Source organism: Echiichthys vipera (assembly GCF_963691815.1).
Source record: "Echiichthys vipera genome assembly, chromosome: 2".
Lineage (NCBI taxonomy): Eukaryota > Metazoa > Chordata > Actinopteri > Perciformes > Trachinidae > Echiichthys > Echiichthys vipera.
In genome coordinates this window covers 5,850,122-5,869,312 of record NC_139827.1, presented here as the reverse complement: position 1 = coordinate 5,869,312, position 19,191 = coordinate 5,850,122, and the positions used below count along the sequence as shown (strand labels likewise).

Sequence of the window (19,191 nt, the reverse complement as noted above, 5' to 3'; positions counted from 1 at the left end):
TGTAGGCCTACATGTTTCTTTAATTGCTGGAGCCATGCTCTAGTTCTCTCTGTGCAGAGAAAGCAGAGATGACAGGAGGAAAAACACACACACACACACACACACACACACACACACACACACACACACACACACACACACACACACACACACACACACACACACACACACTTCAGACTGTCGTGAGAGTCAACAGCTGGCAGAGGAAGTTGGATTTCTACTCTGGCATTTCTTTCTTCCACTCTTCCAATGTCTGGAGTCTCCACCTCTCCCCCTCCCTCTCTTTCTCTATCTCTTTCTCCTCCCTCCCCCTCTCTCCCCCCCTCCCTCTCTCTCTCTCTCTCTCTCTCTCCCCCTCCCTCCCCTCAGCCTCTTCCCTCCTCTCCGCCGCTGGAGCCTCAGTTGACCAGCGTCGCAACTGAGCGATGCGCCTCGAGCAGAGAGACGGATTTGACATTCACGCCGCAGCCTGCGTCCTCACATCTGAATGACATGTATTATTAGTTGCATGCTCTCGACAGTGATTTCCTCAGCTTGCCTCAGTGTAATTTTGACACAGGTAGAAAAAAACGAAACTATTCCCAGGACAAGGTTTTCTGCGACATCATCTGAAAACTGACTCGCTCGCAACAGGCGTCGTTTGCGCGTCTTTAACGACCCCCCGTGGGAGGATTTGCTTTCAGAGAGGAGCCAAAGACAACTGATAAGTTAATCGAAGATGATACGGGAAGCACCGGGCAAACTCGCTTGATTTGAGTGATTTGGTGTCTCGGTGTGTGTCTATTGGAGGCTGGAGAGCATCTTCAGACGGACTACAGGAGCGCAGGAGGCTGTTTCTGCGTCTACAGGCTGTTGGAAGGTAAAACCTGTCTATTAATATGACAAAACCTCCCGATCTGTTGTTTTAAAGTGTTTTAAAATGCTTGTGCTGCTCAGTCACGAGTGTGTGAGGAGGTTGTGACATCACCAGACTAATGTTATTATAATATTTTGACTTTAGATGCAATTGCATGTCCTGCATAGATAGATATATGAAGCACAACATGCATTATGGACGTAAAACAACTGTTTATAGGCTTCTATTGTGTTTTTGCCGAACATGTGAGAAAAAGAAAAGAAAGAGAATAGAGAGATAACATTTTTGTATGGATAAATAAATCAAAAATGAATAAACCAAGTAAAAATATGTGACCAGTTTAACGTCTGAAAAGAAGCAGTAAGAAGTATTTATTTAATATACTCCATAATTAATAATCATGTACGGACTTCCTCTTTTTAAAGTGAGTTTAGCATGCATTATTCATGTGTGTGTATGTGTGTGTGTGTGTGTGTGTGTGTGTGTGTGTGTGTGTGTGATCTGTAAAAAGTCGACAAGTCCACATCCAGTTAGTTTTGCTTAGACAGACCTATTCTCTACACCATCTGACACTTTATATGTTTATTTTTAACCTGTTTTATCAGTGATGTGAAGTTGGCACGTGTCAACTGTAGAAATATATTTTCCACTCTTATACAGTTTATATTTTCTTCATTTTTAAAGCTATCAAGAGTTACATGCTCCTCCTCATCTATGGAGTTCCCCAAGGGCCTATCCTGGGTCCTCACTTATTCTACTTCTATACCGGGGATACAATATTATGTATTTTCTTTGGCTTATAGATAGGAAATGGATATCCTTGAGTCTTTTTCAGACAAAACAAGACAATTAAAGATGTCACTTTATTTGAGAAATGCATTTTTCGGATATGTGGACAAACTTACGGATCATTAATCGATCAATAACGGAAATAACTGCTCTGTCCCCTATACATTCTTCTTCCTCTCTCTCTCTCTCTGTCTCTCTCTCTCTCTATATATATATACAGTATATATACAATGTTACAAAGCAGGCTGTAGTGTGACACTCTTAAGGGTTCAATGAGCTTCAAAGAGAGAGAGTTTGTATGAAGTCATCTGACCGCGTCTAAAGCTGGAAAAGTGTTTGTAGCTGTTGTGAATGGCCACACTCAAGGGTGAGTGAAAAGCCTGTTGTTAAAGAGAAGGGATCACGGTGCACGCAGAGGCACTCATGGTGCTGCACTCAGTTAAGAAAAGTAATATAATTAGTTGTGAAGAGCTAAAAAAAAAAGTGAGCCTGAGAGAGAAGTTAAAGTGACAAGCCACATGCTATGTGAGGTGTGTTTGTCAGATTGCCGGTTTCGTCCCCCAACCAATTCTCCCACTTTAACTACAGTCTTCCCCTAAACTCAACCAAGTGCCTTTATTTACCTCAACCTGAAACATGCGTCTTCATCCTGTCAGTGTGTGTTTCATATCAACAGAACAACCGTATTGGGACATTTCACACTGACAAGCAACCTATTTGAATGTTTAGGCATTAAGATGTACTCATTAATGCACAGTATATGTCATTTTTTGTAGGATCATCCAAAGTGGGACCTAAGTGAATGAGATTCTGGTCATTCTGACCACAAGGCTGCTAAGCTACTAACTGGTGTGCCTGTAAAAGCACCGTAATTTGTAAATTTGAAACCCTTACGATGACACGTAGAAGGCTACTGTACAGACTCCCAGTGAGACAGGGTGGAGACAAGACCTTTACTTCCAATGCTTTCCTCCCAGTTCGCTTTATCTAATCTCTCAAGTCCTCCACCCCAATGACACGACTCCCCATCGCTGATCGTGGCTCCTCATCCTCCCTAAACGATACGATACGGCTCCAGCTGCGCTGATTTTCATGCCTTTTACTTAAAACCGATACTCTACAGGGTCCCGGGAGGCAGGGGAAGTTCAAGGAGTGACCCATTGGGTGTGTCACCTCCACTTGAACCCCCTTCATTAGTTTTCCGAGATTCATGAGGGTGTTCAGGGCGAAGAGTTTCTGAGAATGTGGTTTTTTTTGTGTGTGACGGCAGCGATGTGCAGGTTGCAGGCTCGTTGCATCATGCTGTTCTCTAAAGGTCGGGCAGTCGCTTGTGGATGAATTTCTTTTTTAAAAAAAGGTCCAGAGCCAAGCAAACTCCTTTTCCTGTTGTTGCTGGGTGCGTCTGTCTTACGGCCCACTTCCACCCACACTGTCTGCTGCGGGGTGGGAGTGTTACTCACACATATATGAGTCTGTGTATTAATGAGAAAGGAAGGAGGGAGAAGAGGGAGGTAGCAAAGAATGATTAAAAAAAAAAGCTAAGAGGAATAAGAAAGGGATAAAGAGAGTGAGAGCTGTGCTTGTTTCTACTATTCTGTTGTATTAACTGTCTTAACACATACGTTATATTCACATTACTATAAATATTATTATAGTTACTGTTAGGCTTTGCTTGCTTGCATCTCTGGAAGTGTGTCTGTCTGTCTCTCTCTGTCCATCTGTGTGTCTTTTCTCTCTCTCTCTCCTTCTCTTCCTCTCTCCGGTGCAGACAGATGTCCGTCCTCCACAGAGCTGGGTCTGTCTGACGTTCCTGTCTGTTATAGGGAAGGTTTTTGTTGCCACCGTACTCTACGGGGGAATTGTTGGGTCTCTGTAAATCATAAATAAGTCATAGAGTGTGGTCTTTACCTACTCTGTAAAGTGTCCTGAGATAACTTTTGTTATGATTCGACACTATAAATAAAATTGAATTGAATTGAATTGAATTGAGAAGAAACTGAAAGGAGAAAGTCAAGGAACGAAAAAGGGAGATAGAAAGGAACTTTTTAAGGAGGAAAAGAAACGGGCAAAGGAAGCAAGGGGAGGTAGCCAAAGAAAGCAAAGGAGGCAGAAGAAAGTGAGAGTAGGAGAGCAAGAAGTGAAGCAAGCAAAAGAAACCAAACACCTAGGGGTTTATGGCATCATCCCAGGGTTGAGACACCTTCACCTTTTTTACCTTCAACGTAAAAAAGGTGAAGTAAAGAAAGGTAAATGACACAAGTAACAAGTGACGGAGAGTAAGACACCAACCCCAGCTGATGGTATACAGGTGAAAACAGAGAGGGAGACCTGCGTTGAGTCTCCTCTTCCCCATCCATCACTCTCCTCCTCCTCGTACCTTCAACCCTCCTGTGCTCCCCAACCTGAGAACCCCCCCCCACTGAAGCCCCCTGCGCGGCTGCTGGCCCTGTCTCCACACTGTGCTGTTTGCACACGATGGGTTCAGAGGGTTCAGCTCAGCTCTATAAAAGCACCACTCCCCCATTTTTCTCCCCTGCGCCAGAGGCAGGAGTTAACGGGCCTCGTACACGGAGGAGGGCAGGAGGTGGCGGTGGTGGTGCCTCCCCTGGTTCTCCTCTGTCACATAACTCTTTCTGACTCTCCTCTCCTCGGTTTTGGTTGTGGAATCGTTTTTGGGCCCGGCCCTGGACCAGACATTCATTTTTCTCCTCTTAGTTTCTAACCGCTAACTAACCACTGGCTCCCTGCATCCCCCCCTCCTCCTCCTCCTCCTCCTCCTCCTCCTCCTCCATCTTAGGAATGTCTTATTCACCTCCTCTCTCTCCTCTTCCTTCTCTCGATTCTTACGTGCTAAAAGCTGACATGCACCCGTGCCAACATCTGCAAATTAAGAGACAAATGTACACGCACACAAAGCTTCGCCAACATGCTGACACAGTAGGGTAAACAAAAAGACGTGCACACACATTTTGACACACAACCCTCCTCCCTCCCCCCCGTCCCCCCCATCAGTATGTGCCGACCACCTGTGAGGGTACACACACATCCATAAACCTCCCTTTCTTCTCCCTCTCTTTTCCATTATCCTCCTGAGAGCCAAGCGCCGGGGCCTTTACTTCCAAACCAAACATAGACCAAATTCCGCAAACCCCACCCCGACACCCCCTCTCCCTCCATCACTTCCCCGACTCCCCCCTTCTCATTCTCCTCTCCCCTCCCTCCCACACGCTGCCTCTCGCTCGCTTTCTTTTTTGCTCTCTGTTTGGAGGAAGGAGGCAAATGAAATGTTGGCCTCCACTAAAAAGAGCCTGAAAAGAAGGGAAAATAGATAAAGAGGGAGAAAGAGGTGTCTTGGCCAGGAAGGGAATTATGATGGTAAAGAGGGATCAAGTGCCATGGCAGATGGGCGTATAATCAGAAATGGACTTCTTCTGTGTCCCAGTGGCCCATAGATGTGTCCTACAATGGAAAGACTGTTGAGCTTATTCCTCTTCTTTTTTCTTCATCACTCTCTTTTTCTTCATGGCTTCTTTGATGATGTGGACCGAGTGCTTTTGTGTCAGACTCAACAAGTCTTAAGCTCCAGCGGGGCTGCGACTACAGAATACTTTGATGGTTTGTGATCCGATGTTTGCGTTAACGAATCATTTATTCATTATCTGGTCCATGGGTGCCCGATTTCTCTCCTATGACGGTCCAAAAAGGAATCAGGGTGGAGGGCTGTGGCCTAAAAATAAATGTTGGTCTTATAAACAACACTGTAATTTATAGAAAATGACCATTCTAAGACAAACATCTAAATAAAACTAATTAATCTGCTTAACTTGTAAATCTGCTTTTGTATTTTATAGAGATAATAAAAAAAAACACCCATATGCTTCTTTTTGAGGGCATAAACATATTTGAAAGACACCTTTATGACAGAAAGTGCATGCAACTCAAGGTGCTTTGGAAAATTGAGTTCAAAAGGCGGCGACACGCTCAATCTTGCCCTTCTGATTCGTGAGTCATCGCGGCGCTTAAGAACTCCACAGGCCCCTAGTTGCCCTAGTTGCCACCTGTGGTCGGATAGGGAACTGCAGCCGGCCATAAAAGACAACCTCATGTACGAAAAACCCTGCCTTTCTCGCTGTTAACATTTTCCCGGTTCCAACTGTTGGCGGGCCAGAAGAAATGGAGACGTTTGGCCTGCGGGCCCCAAATTGGACGGGCTTGATAAAGTAAATATTACCCTGACTAATACACAAACTGTATTACTCAGGAACCTCTTAGCAAAGACCCAAAATGCCTCTGGACGCAATAAACCTACACACAATCAGTGGCATGAAGGGTTGTAGCACTGAGCGACGCATGCCAGTTGGGGTGGATCGCGTTCCGCGTTTAAACCGGAATTGATCGAATTACAGCGGATCAGCGCGCTAGAATGTTTGAAAGCATCTGAGGTGAGAAATTGTAACAGGATCTTGTTTTATATTTGATCAGCACTGCCTAGTTTGACAGTTTGATCGGAGTTTCTTGAGTCTGCACGGTGCGTTGCGCTGGATGGACCTACAGGACAGTGACGCTCAGACGGTCGTTTGTCAAAGCCATACCATGTGAGACAAACGGTTATGATTGGTCCACTCAAGGCCAGGTTGGGTGGAAATTTGTCTGAATGGGAGGAAGGGGCCAGAAGTATCTGCCAGAGAAAATGTAACATGAGCCTGCAGATTCGTCTGGTTCTCAGGCTAAAACATGTAGGAAAACAGTGAAAAATGGCATCAGTGGCACCAGCGCTTTTTCCACATGGTGAGTGAATGGATAAACTTGCACTGTTTGACGCACATGACTGCATTCTTTTCAATTATGGGGGACCGGACACAATAGTGACACTAAGAAGAAGAACTTTATTTATCCCGCAACGGGAAATTCGTTTTTTTCACTCCATTATTATTCATGCTACACACACACAGGCCCGAAATACACACACATGCACACACAGGACCTATATACATGCAATTAATGGAGAGATGTTAGAGCGAGGGGGCTGCCAGTGACCAGCGCCCTGAGCAGTTGGGGGTTCAGTGCCCTGCTCAACATCACCTCGGCAGTGCCCAGGAGATGAACTGGCACCTCTCCAGCCACCAGTCTACGCTCCATTCATGGTCCACACAGGGACTTAAACCGGTGACCCTCTGGTTCCCAGCCGAGTCACCTATGGACTGAGCTACTGCCGCCCCTACTGTTGGTGGCTTGACCACTTGTTGAGTTAGTTGCAACTATACTGCCAGACGAGAACGTCGATGTTAGACAATTCTGGAAATCCAAGGATTACATTCAGTGACAGTCTTGTTTTTTTATACGTCCAATGCCTACAGCGTGTTTTTAAATATCTCTAAACAATATTGGCGACATGGTTCTGAATATTGTTACGTCAAGTCAACTACGGTTAAGGGACGGACACACTGGGTTAAGGATGGATTGGGGAAATCGGGAAACACACGAACACTGAGTGCAAATGTGTGATGTGGTGCTTTGGAACATGTTTTCTAATAGTTATGAACATTTATTTTCTCTCAGATTTTTGTAGATGCTTAATGAGACACTCAACTTTCATATCATATATACATTTTCACTTTTTAAAGCCATGTTTTTAGAGGCTTTAAGGTGGAAAAACACCACTATGTTTGGTTAAAGCCCCTTCAGACATAATCCAGAGTGAAATCGGTATCCGTTATTTATTCCACTGTGATGAAGCCAACTTAATAAGTTAGTATTTTGAGGTATTTAGAAGTTAAGTGTGGGGTTTATTTATTATTTATTTAGGTCTTCCTAAACTTGCTTTCTCGCAGGACGGAAACGCATTACGGTGGTATGGCTCTAAAGCTCCCCTATTCCAAAGGGCCTGCGACTCCTATACATGGAGACCACAGACTCATAATGTCACTTAGCATTCAAACATTATTAATTCTTCCTGCTCAACTCTCCGCTGACTTTTTTCCAGCTCATTACTCAGTTATTTAATGGAGCCCTTTTTCCCCTCTCTCCCTCTTTGTTTCCCCACCGAGAATCAGAGGAACGGCCTACAGTACAGCTGGGATTGGTTATTATTTACTGGCTTGGCACAGCCAGTCACACACACGCACACACGCACGCACACACGCACCCACACGCACACACACACACACACACTGGAAACAAATTGGGTGAATCTGCTCTGCACATAGGAATGTGAGGCGCATGTGTTTGTGTGTTTTAGGTCTGGATGACAGAGCTGAGGGAATGAAAGAAGGATGGAGAGAAAGACAGAGAGAAATTAAGGAGAAAGACAAAACAGAGGAGGAGAATAAGAGATAGAGAAAGACAGACTGATTTCTGGGATGCAGAGTGCTCTTGGCCTTGTCTGTCTCGCCTGACAACGAAGGTTAAAAACACTTTTCTCCCTCAGTCATTCTGTCTCTCTCCACCAACGCCCCTCCTTCCTTCCTCTGCCTTTCATTTCCTAACGTCCCTTCCCTCTTTCATCAACCCCGTCTTCGTATTTCCAGCACTAACCTAGAATCTTCTTAGAATCTGCACTCGTTCCCCGGACCTCTCCTTCGCCCTCCTCTCCGTCTTTAGTCCCTCTTTCCCTCGCTCCTCAAAGGGTGGTGGTGGATGAAATGATTCGGGGAGGGGGGATGGATCTGTCGCTCCGCTGATGGCCAGGAATTAAAGGGAGGGAAAGCAGAGAGGAGAAGTGGAGAGGTTTCTGTGTTGACCTTGACCTGCTGCCAAACTTCAGATGGTGGTATCGTGGTGGTGCAACTGCAAGGAATTATGGGTGGGGGTTATGAGGGAGGAGGAGGAGGAGGAGGGATAGAGTGAGAAATAAATGAAGAGATAGAAAATCTACCTCTGTGGAAGGAAAGAGTGGAAAGAAAGCTGTGGTTCAGAGAATGAGACAAACAACAGTCATAATTCGGCTCAAATGAAAATAAAATGATATCACTTTAAGGATTAAAAGGTGCAAGATGGTGTCATCCCCACCCTCGTAAATCCATCCCAGGACCAGAAGTAATGTATGATTGACAAGCAGGCGTCTGTTAAAATCACAACAGGGGACACCTCAAACACATCTGTCAACAGCTTAATTGTTCCAAATCAGTGCAACATGTGAACTGCAGGCCAACACAGTAAGCAGCGTGATGTTACTACACATAGAGACCTAACCATGTGTTGAAATGACACTTTAAAGTAAGCGTGCATCAATGCAAAACACAAGTCTTTCCATTCATTTTGAATGGTGGGCAGTAAAAGACGAGATTAAAAGCTGAGACAGATTGAACTCTTGGAGAAACTCAGCCCGAGGTCACGCTGCGACGGCCGATGTGATCAGACTTGTCGGTCCATTTTGAGGCGCTGTGAGAGTGCAGTGGTCCTGTAGTAAACTGTAAGCATTGCTGCCTCAATCGCTGCCACAAGGACATTTTAAAAAACTAAGAGGTTAAAAAAACTAAACTAAGCGCAAACTTCACAGACGCACTTAACTGCCCGGGAGTTTGTCTAACAGTGGATTGGTTCCTGCAACCAGCTCTAGCAGAAAGCTCACTCCCTGCATCATTTTTCTGTCTTTCTCCATGACTTGAAGCTGCCTTCAGTTTGGAAATGTCAAGATTATACCAACGATCTGATGGAAAACAATAATTATGAAGTATTGAGTCTGCTTTAGGGGGTTAAAGAACACAACAGGGCGTCACACAAATGGGCCAATCTGGGTGCCACTTCCACTGACACACAACCAGCCTAACCGTGCATTCACTCCAAAAGTGATAGAGGAGATTAAATTGCGTGGATGCGAGTATTGTGTCACTTAATCGCATTTTGATCATCGCTTCATAGCCGAGGCCCTCGGCTGCTACCTGCACAACAGCACAGCAGCAGAACAGCCTACTTTGCTGTTGTGCTAAATGGGGAGTTATGCTAGTGCTAACCAGGGCTCTGAATGCTTTTAGAAGAACAGAAATGAGCTCTCAGATGAAGTTTGTGGCTCTTAAAGGAGCCGTTTTGTTGTAGTGAGATCAGGCCATCAGTGATTTAACCTCCGAAGCCCTACAGGGTGCTGCCCGGTCTCTGGTAGATCAGACCGGGATACGCTTCACTCTGCAGTTACAGATTTATTCTTCTTCTTCTGGATTTCCGCAGACTAGATGCCCAAAGGCACGTTGCTGCCACCCACAGTCCATAGTTATAATCATTATATTATATCCATAGGAACAGTCTGGTTTCCCACAAGGACTGCAACAATGGAGGCCAATTGGTGAGCCAGGTGAGCCCCTGGATGTTTCACGGAGAACTTCGATGATGCTAACCGCAATCTCAACGCTGATTGGCTGTCACGGCACAGCTTCACGCAATGCCGCTTGAAAAGTACGCGATGAGGCGGTGGATGCCCGAAGCGTCATCGCCTCCATCTCTTTTGGAGTGAATGCACAGTATGTAGCGTTTTTTTTCTGGCAGGACACTGAGGAACGCTTCATCCCAGTGCCTGTAAGTGTTACCCCTGGGTTTTGTGTTAGCTATGGTGGCTACACGGCTAACACCAAGCTAGCAACAAGATACCAACGCGTACCGTGATAAAAGCACTAAACACTCACCATCAAGAATCAGTGTCCGATCAATCGCCTCCCACAGATGGGCTTTTCTGTCTTTGTTGTGACGGGATCCCCCGAGACGACACCAGCGATTTTCCAATAGAAGCTCTCTGAGTGGCCGCACAAAAAAGGCGGAGCGCTCTTTTCTCAAGACATCCGCGTACGCTCCATCCTCCTGTTTTTGTGGCCATTTACACATTCAACAAACAGGAAGCATCATTAACATTCCTTTAAAGTCAAGTGTCTGGCTAAGACTAATGGCTAATTTCAGCCCAATTTTCACCCTCCGTAGCTCAGTTTTGCTCTCCAACTCCTGAGAAAACCTCTTGCTCTATTGAAGCCAAATGCTCCACTATGTTCACCAGGTTGTCACTAACTTTGTCTGCCTGCCGTCCGGTGGGCTGTATCGAGCTTGCTAACCGGTTGTGAGCAGTGAGGAGCGAACCAAAACAGCAAAGTAAAATCAAAACACAGCTGATTCTGAAAAGCTCAGAGTTGGGTCATGTGTACTAGGAGTGACCTATTTCACAGCACATGCAGTAATTGGATCCATCGTTAATATACAATTGATAAGTGCAGCGTTAAGATATGACGATAAGTATGACTCCCGAGAATGTAGAGCAGGGGTCTGAGTTCAAGGTGATTTTTTAAAAAATATGACGTGAAACTAAAATATGTGTCACATCCTTGGTCTACAGCCCAGCGCCTTTCCCTTCAGGTGGCTAATCTTGAGTTGGTGACCCGCACTGGTATGCTAGCCGCAGATAACCCCCCCCCCCCCAAAAAAAAAAAAACTTATCGGATGTTCGCTTACCTATATGCTTGATATGTGGTGAGCAATTAGCGAACAACAACATTTTTTATGACGGGTAATAACAGGAATAAAATGTCAACAGTAACTAGATATAAAGCTAAGCTGTGACATCAAATATTTTTTTATATAATATAATATTTGTTTTGCGGCTCCAGACAAATTCTAATTGGTGGAAGAGGGGGCAAAATGGCTCTTTTGATAGTAAAGGTTGCAGACCCCTGATGTAGAGTGTTTCTGAAGAAGAGAGCTCAGTTAAACAGCCCGGTCGATTAAAACGAGTGAACTTTGTTGTCCTCCGCGAAGGAAGCAGCCACCACCTGCACGGGAGTAAGATACAAACTTGCTCCAAAACAGTACCGGCTTGAAGTTTGCATATCATGACTATACATGGTTCTCTGAGCTAGAAAGGACTTAAGTGGGATGAGGTGGGTTTATCTTTTATTACAGCCCTCCTGCATCACTCCACCGACCTCCGCTGATCTCCTCTCCATTTGCACGGCTCCTTCTGTCTCCTGTTTGTCTACGAGTCTAACTCTCTGTCGCTGTATTTTGTAATAACAATGTGTAATTCACCAACGTCCGTCGTCCTGCCGACTGCGCTGCAGTTTATACATTTGCCTCAATATTGTTTGACAACGCTGAGGTCGGGACTGAGCGTGTTTCACTCTCTAAGCGTGCCTCTTCCTGAGAACGCAACATGTGCCATCGCCGCGTTGCAATCTGGACGTTTGGGAATTTGGTCATTACGAAAATACAAACCATCTGTGTCGTGTTAAAATATTTCAGAACGGTCAACAAGGACACGATAAGTAACTCGACAGAGAAAAGCTTCCTTCTGCTTAACTGTGAATAATTTATGACTCATGATATAAGTATGAAAGAAAGTCTGGTGACCTTTCTGACATTTTGGAGCATATTATAAATGTTAATAAAATCCATTTAACACGTTTTTTTGTTGTTTTTCCTAGAAAATCCAAGTGTCTGCTGAAACCACCTTAAAGAGTCTTATAGTGATACATTTAGAGGTGTACGGAAAGTCTTAAAAGAGCCTTTTTCTTGAACTTAATAATGTCTTGAGAGATTACTCCCCTGCTCCTCCTCCCCTGACGGCCTCCACCACGCCCCTCCTAAGCGGTAAAGACGCCAGTGTCAGTGCGAGAGACACTGGAGGCTCTAATGGTGGCTATTGCAGACTCGCTCTGCAGAGTTGCATCACTTAGCCCTGCTGAGACGAGAGAGAGAGAGAGCAGAGAGAAGGAGAGAGAGAGAGAGAGAGAGAGAGAGAGAGAGAGAGGGAGAGAGGGAGGATAATACTGAGACAAATAATGGTAAAAGTGTGAGGATTGGAGAGGGTGGGAGCCCACGTCTGACTCCCACAGTTTCTGTCTTTCCCTCCCTCCCTCCCTTCTTCCCTCTCAGTTTTTCTACTTTTCGTTTTCACCGCCTCGCCTCTGTCTCCGACTACGTTGCCATTTTTCTCGTCACGAGAGAAATTCTCCCTCCAGAAATCCAGAAAGCTGGCACCAAGGGGGTGCTGTGAATCACAACTGACACAATATAAAACAGTAGTTCATCACATTCAAAGGCTGTGAACACTGACAGTAAATTTCCCTCTCGCTGCCGTGGCGGCAGTCACCAGCGGACTGTCTTGGCGGTGGTTTTGTTTTTGTGACTTGGGTTTGAAACGTGATATGGCCATTACCGCTCTGGATGAGCTACGTAAGCTTGGGCGGCTCAAGTGCAGCCCTTAAAAACAGTCAAAAACACACTGTAGTGTAATTTGAAAAAAAAGACTTGAATGTCTCGCTTGTCTTCCTTCTTTGAGAGAGACTTTTGCTTCCAAGAACCTCAGTTTGTTTTGCTTGTCTCCGTCTCAGCACAGTCTGTGTGGTAAGAGAAACCCCTGCTGCTCTCTCCGTGCTTCTGGACCCCTCACTTTGTCCTTATTCCCCTCAACTCAAACCACCATCTTTGTGGTCCCTTGTATTTTCTGTTCAAACTAGTGTCAGTTTCAGCCAATTCCAGCAAGTTCTCACTGATGCAATCAGCAACAGTCCAGTTGCTCCCCTTCTGTCTCAAAGTCACAAAAACAAAGCCTCCTGTCGTGCTCGCTGTTGCAGCAACATTGTGAAATACCTTATAAGGACGTGGGATGGAAAGATCAAGGGATGTAACCCCCTAAAAACAAGGGCACCATTCCTGGAGTGATGAAACATCTTCAGATGCTCCTCTCAACATTTTAAAACAGAGTTCATCCTCCAATTTTTTAACTTATCAGATTTATTCTCTGTCTAGAAGAAGGAGAGAAAGAAGAGGATGAGGAGGTCGAGTGATGATGAACGACAGATGACAATTAAAGAATGACGAGATGCGGTTCTGCTGCGACAGAATGACAAGAAATTGAATATAATGGGAAAAAGGGGAGCTCGAAAAAATGCTCCAGAGAATGAAAAAACAAATGGGAGAGAAGAAAAAAGGAGTGGGAGGTGCAGAGGGCAGAGGAGAGGGGAGGAGAACAGGAGAGGTATGCTCTGCTGGAGGACTGGGAGAGGAAAACCACAGGAAGGAGTGAGAGGGAGGGAAGTAGAGAGAGAGAGAGAGAAAGAGAGAGAGAGAGGAGTATAAAAACGGGCAGGGAGAGGCCAGATCAGGGCGCCGTGGAAGGAAAAGTTTCCTGTGAGAGGGGGAAAGCCTCTCTCACGTGTGTGTTAGTACATGTTACACCCAAGGGGGGGCGTCCACTCTTTATGCATGTCTGTATGTACAGTTTCACATTTAACTGTGTGAAAAGGGATTTAACATTATCATTCATAAGTGAGATTGGGTGTGCACGTGCATTCTGCTATTGTATTTACTGTGGGCTTCCCTGAAGACACGGGGGCATCGGCAACACTGGGTTTGCACGTGTGAACTCTTTTGCACCTGCGTAGAAAAGGTTCAGTTTCTGCTCATGTTTGAAATCCTAAGAATGAATTGATGTTTATGTGCACGTGCAAGCTGCAGTCTGGCTGTGACCAAACGTAAATGCACATATACTAAGTGGAGAAATGTTGTGCTCGTTTTCTATACTTTTGGGTCTCTACTAGAACAGTTTGCATGCGTTACTGTTCAAAAAACACATTATCTCGGTTTGAAAAGCTCAGTTTTAGCGCCAGAAAACCTCGATCTGCTCTGATTGCGAGAAAAATATGGCGCATCTTTGCAAAGGAAGTTCTCAAGCAATAATCTCCAAGGTGAACAGTCTCTGGCATGTAAGATCAAGGTAGATAAAAAAAAACTTGCTGGGTTCTTATTTCACAGTTTACGGGTCGGTAGGCACTCCAGATACGTGGATGCATGTGCAGAAGCACTGGAAAAAGTGAGTTTTTCATGATTTGTCCCATTTGAAACTTAGAGTGAAGGTTAGAATTAGATTAAGGTTAAAAGAGGGCTTGGGTTAGGCATTTCGTTTTGATGGTTAAGGCTAGGGTTAGGGGCTAGGGAATGCATTATATCAACGATGGTCCTCACAAGAACAGAAACACAGACTTGTGTGTGTGTGTGTGTGTGTGTGTGCGTGTGTAAAAAAGTGCTATTCCTTACATGTGTTTAGTATATACATTATATGCGACTGTGTGTGTGTGTGTGTGTGTGTGTGTGTGTGTGTGTGTGTGTGTGTGCGTGTGTGTGAACAGTCAAAGTATGTGTTTTGCTAGGCAGTAGGGATCCATAAGAGGGTCCGGGCATGCTGCCCAAACGCAGGTCATTGAGGGAAAAGAGGGGGAGGAGCTGCTGGAGGTGGGGGGCTCACGTGTGGTTATGAAGTTTTGCGCATGCCTGCTGGTGCGACTTCAGTCTGCATGCGTGCATGGATACATATGGTCCTGTATGTGCGTGCCATCACAATACCTCCAAATAGCAGCGTGTGTGTGTGTGTGTGTATGAGAGAAGTCAGTGAGGTTGCTGTGGAATGTGAATCCAGTGTGGTGAGGTAGCTGGCAGGCCGGCACAAGGACCTAAACACTGACTTCATTGTGGTTTAGCCTCTGCCTCATATTATGTCGGGGGATCCTGTCGGTGATTGTGGAAGAATTTGTGGTGACAGCAAGTTTAGAAGTTAAAGAGGTGTACATGTAGCTGGAAAGATGCCGGTTCGAATCCAAGATAGTGTTCGGAAAACCGGCCAGTGAAAGTAAATTAAGAATGCTCTTACTGCCAGCTATCATTAAAGAGCCATATAGCGAGACACCCAACAGGGGTTTTGCAGTTATGTCACAACTCTACTTGCAGCCCACGTCTGGCGCCATTGCGGAGTTCCTCTGGAGGGAAATACAAGCTGCATATATAACAACTGGCTGGAATAACAGACATCTGAAAACATGTGTGTGCTGCGGGCGTAACGTTTCAAGTGAAAGTGAAAAGTCTGAAAGGTAAATTTGGATCGAAGCTGAATCGGTTTATTGCCGGTTTGCATACGAAATCTGACTCTGTGCGTAACAATAAACAGTGCAAAAGTAAAGTGTTTAGCTGTGCAGGGACTGATTGTCCACAGGATGTGATTATGTGCTTCCTTGCTGAGAGTTAGAGAAATTGACAACGCTCTTATGACTGTGTGTTGGCGTACAGAGCTACAGCCAAGAAGAGGTGATTAGCTTAGCTTAGCTTAGCATAAAGACTGGTAAAAATTAGCTCCGTCCAAAGTTTCTTTTAAATACACCTAATACCAACACTGAAAAAACAAAAACAAGCAGCAAATAATTACAGGTTTCTACCACGGATGAATAAAGAAAACTGGATACAGTGTTAAAGGTGGAGCCCCATTGATATCTGTGAAAGCAGGGGTACATGAAGACATACAGTTAAACATCTATGGCTAAAAATACAGATGATCAGCACTACTTACGCATTATGGGACCCATAGAGCAGGTGCATTACAACCGTTCTTGTCACCTTCTTTAGCACCTTTGCTAGCTTGGATGGGGATTAAATGGCGTAATTGTGTAGCTCTTCTACGTTTGCTAAATGTTATTGGACGGACTTCAAATTCAGATATTCACACTAGTAATTCTGCGGGAATGGGAAAAAGCCCTTTTAGGTCCCATGACATCATGTGACCGAGACAGAAGTTGTAATTCCACCGTTTGGCCACGATTTCAGATGGTCCACGATGGTCCATGATGGTCCGGCGCACTTCCTGGAAGTCCTGGTTTATACAGCCGGGAGCTGTGTTCATGTGTTTCTTTGTAACATGGGCCAACACGTCACAGGACTCTGTTTACTGACTGTTATGCTGCACGTATTCTCTGGCCACACTTTTCCACCAATAGTTAAACTATCCACAACTTTTAGTTTGGCTCCACTTTGATGCAGAATCAAACGGCTGCAGCAGTTTCCCGTAAATGCATGGCACATTTAGAGTTTTCGGTGCAAAGCTGAGCGATCATATTTGTTTAATGTGTATACAAACAGAAAATGTCAAACTAATTCTTTAATTGTCTCCTCCAAAGCATAGCGTTCAGTACAGTACAGTACCGTTCTCAGACTACGGTACAATACCTACAGCAACAAACATATATTTTTCACATTTCTGTACCCTTTGTTTCTTGTTACTCATCAGTCGACTGACTTCATGAGCTGGAATTGAACTCAGACACAGATAAAGATGGAGAGTGGTGGTGATATCAGACTGGCAGGGATTATCTTAAAACAAACAGATGATGGAGGAAGTTCCAGGCTGCTCCCAGGTGTGAATGTTGTGTAACAGCGTGAGTGAGAGGCAGTGTCTCAGTGTGTGTGTGTGTTGTGTCAACTTTCACAGCAGCTGTCAAGCAATTGTTCGCAGGTTTGGTCCACTTCAGTGCACAGTCCCCCCCCCCCCCCCCCCCCCCCTTTGGTTTCCTCCTGTGAGACTTAATTCCTTTGAAGCAGATATTTGGGTCTTGAGTCATTCGGTCTAACAAGAACTTACGAGTTGAGTCATGGACCGGGGTGGCTTTTTGTCTCATGCTTCACCCAGAGTATGAAACCACGATGGGTGGAAAACTACTGCAGAATCTTGTTAAGCCCCTCAGTGAAGCTCGACCGCAGAAATGTAGAGGATCGCAGTAACAAACCCACATCATAATGCTTCCCCGAGGTTTTTTCCAATCAGGAACTGAGCACCAACTAAAACTCACAACACAGAATTGGACCCTGCTATCATTCTTGAATTAACTGAATGCCTCAGAATACGTGGACCAGGACGGGACAACAGCTAAATATGATATCAGGAGTTAAACAGGCCTATAACGCCAGTGTAAAGACTCATTAGCCATCTTTCCACTATCGCCTCATAAGTGAGACGTGTCTTGGACCCAGCAGGTATCGATGGCCTTGGGTCGGCAGCTGGGAGAACGAAAAACATTTGCCTTTCGATTATCGAGCCAAGAGCCACGCAGTGTTTCTCTCAAACGAGCCCGTAACATGCAGCCAGCGTGTAAACGTGACACACAAACAGACTCAACCTCCTGTATATAGTTAACGCCATCCAGCGACCCACAACACAGGTAAAGTTAGGCTAATATTAGGATGTGTTGAGGTGAATTACTTTTTACTATTTAGCTAACAAAATAAATAAAACTAGAAGTAGAATTACTTTATTTATCCCGCAACGGGGAAATTTAATTTTTTCACTCTTATTATTAATCATGTTACACACACACAGGCCCGAAATACACACATGCACAGACAGGACCTATATACATGCAATTAAGGAGAGATGTTAGAGCGATGGGGCTGCCAGTGACCGGCGCCCCGAGCAGTTGGGGGTTCAGTGCCTTGCCCAAAAGCACCTCAGCAGTGCCCAGGAGATGACTGGCACCTCTCCAGCCACCAATCCACGCTCCATTCATGGTGCACACAGGGACTTGAACCATCGACCCTACAGTTTCAAGCCAAGTCACCTATGGACTGAGCTACTAACCAGCCCCGGTGGCCCAGTGGTGTCCCAGTCGGGGCGGTCTCTCTGATGGCATAGATATGAACCACAGATAGTCCAGAAAGAAAGACAAGACCTCAGAGGCGCTCCAAATATCACACTGGGGTTGTCGGGAATTCTCCGTTAACATATAAGCCTACTGTTACGCAGCTGATACTTGTATTTAACGTGATTTAACGTAATTCGGTGTTATTTTTAACCCTATGTCCATGTGAATAAATGTGATGGCTCTAATGCGTGTCTACCTTCATGTAGTTTGCACATTTTTAATCGCTGCTGATTTATTATTCCTCTGCAGATAGTGAGCAGAGCCGTCATGCACTTGTTTGACCGTTACTGTTGGTTGCTATCCATTTTTGGTTTCTTCGGGTTCTTCAGCGTTAATAAGAAAGCTGTTGCACATGGCTCGCCTTATCATCTCCTCCTCAGGCCACGGTGAACCTGCTTGGCCCATGGGCAGACGGTGGGTCATGTTCACCGTGAAACTGCCCCAACACGGCCTCACCGTGGCGCAATTTTAAACCAGAAGTGTCAGTTGAAAATCGACTAGGCTTGGCTCACAGGACCTCACCTGCTGTTGGCGCAGTAGTGGAAAGAAGGCTACTGAGATAAAATATATACTTTTCAAGAGTCTCCTGGCCAAGACAGACAGCAGGCCAATGGCTTAAGACATGTAGAACAAATTATGGATAAAACGTCATAAACATTCAAAATAAGTCAGAGTTTAAAAGGATATTTTTTCTGATTTTAAACCAGCTCTGTGTCATGGCAACGTGGGCAGTGTGTGCAGATGAACGGTGGTGGCGGTTTGGCTCCCCTTCAAGAGCGTAGCAGCGATGGATCTCAGCGGACCGCCGATGCTCTGTGTGCTGATCATGGATGGAAGCCAAACACCGCTCATCTGCACACTGCCATTACATTACCATCAAACAGCGTTGGTTAACAATTGCTTATCCGTGCCCCCTTGCCTCAAGGTCATTTGAGTTCCTACCTGCTGTAGCAAGATCATTTTAAATGTGTGTGTCGAACTGTCCCTGTAGTCACTTATGCTGCGTTTACCACAGAAACTACACTGCAACTACAACTTCCTGTGCTCATTTAGTCCATCAGCCACATCACTGATTTAATATGATCGGTCTGTAGCTGTGACTCATGTTGCTGGAAT

General features: G+C 45.2%; 1 protein-coding gene across 1 annotated transcript in view; it reads left to right on the top strand.

Annotated features, from left to right (window-relative positions):
* Positions 1–421: 421 nt before the first annotated feature.
* Positions 422–19,191, top strand: part of LOC310962494 (zinc finger protein GLIS2-like) — a 33,639-nt gene continuing 14,869 nt past the window's right edge. Inside the window, exon 1 of the mRNA XM_083934972.1 lies at positions 422–859. The gene's annotated coding sequence lies outside the window, so the exon portion shown is untranslated. The remainder of the gene's footprint in view (positions 860–19,191) is intronic.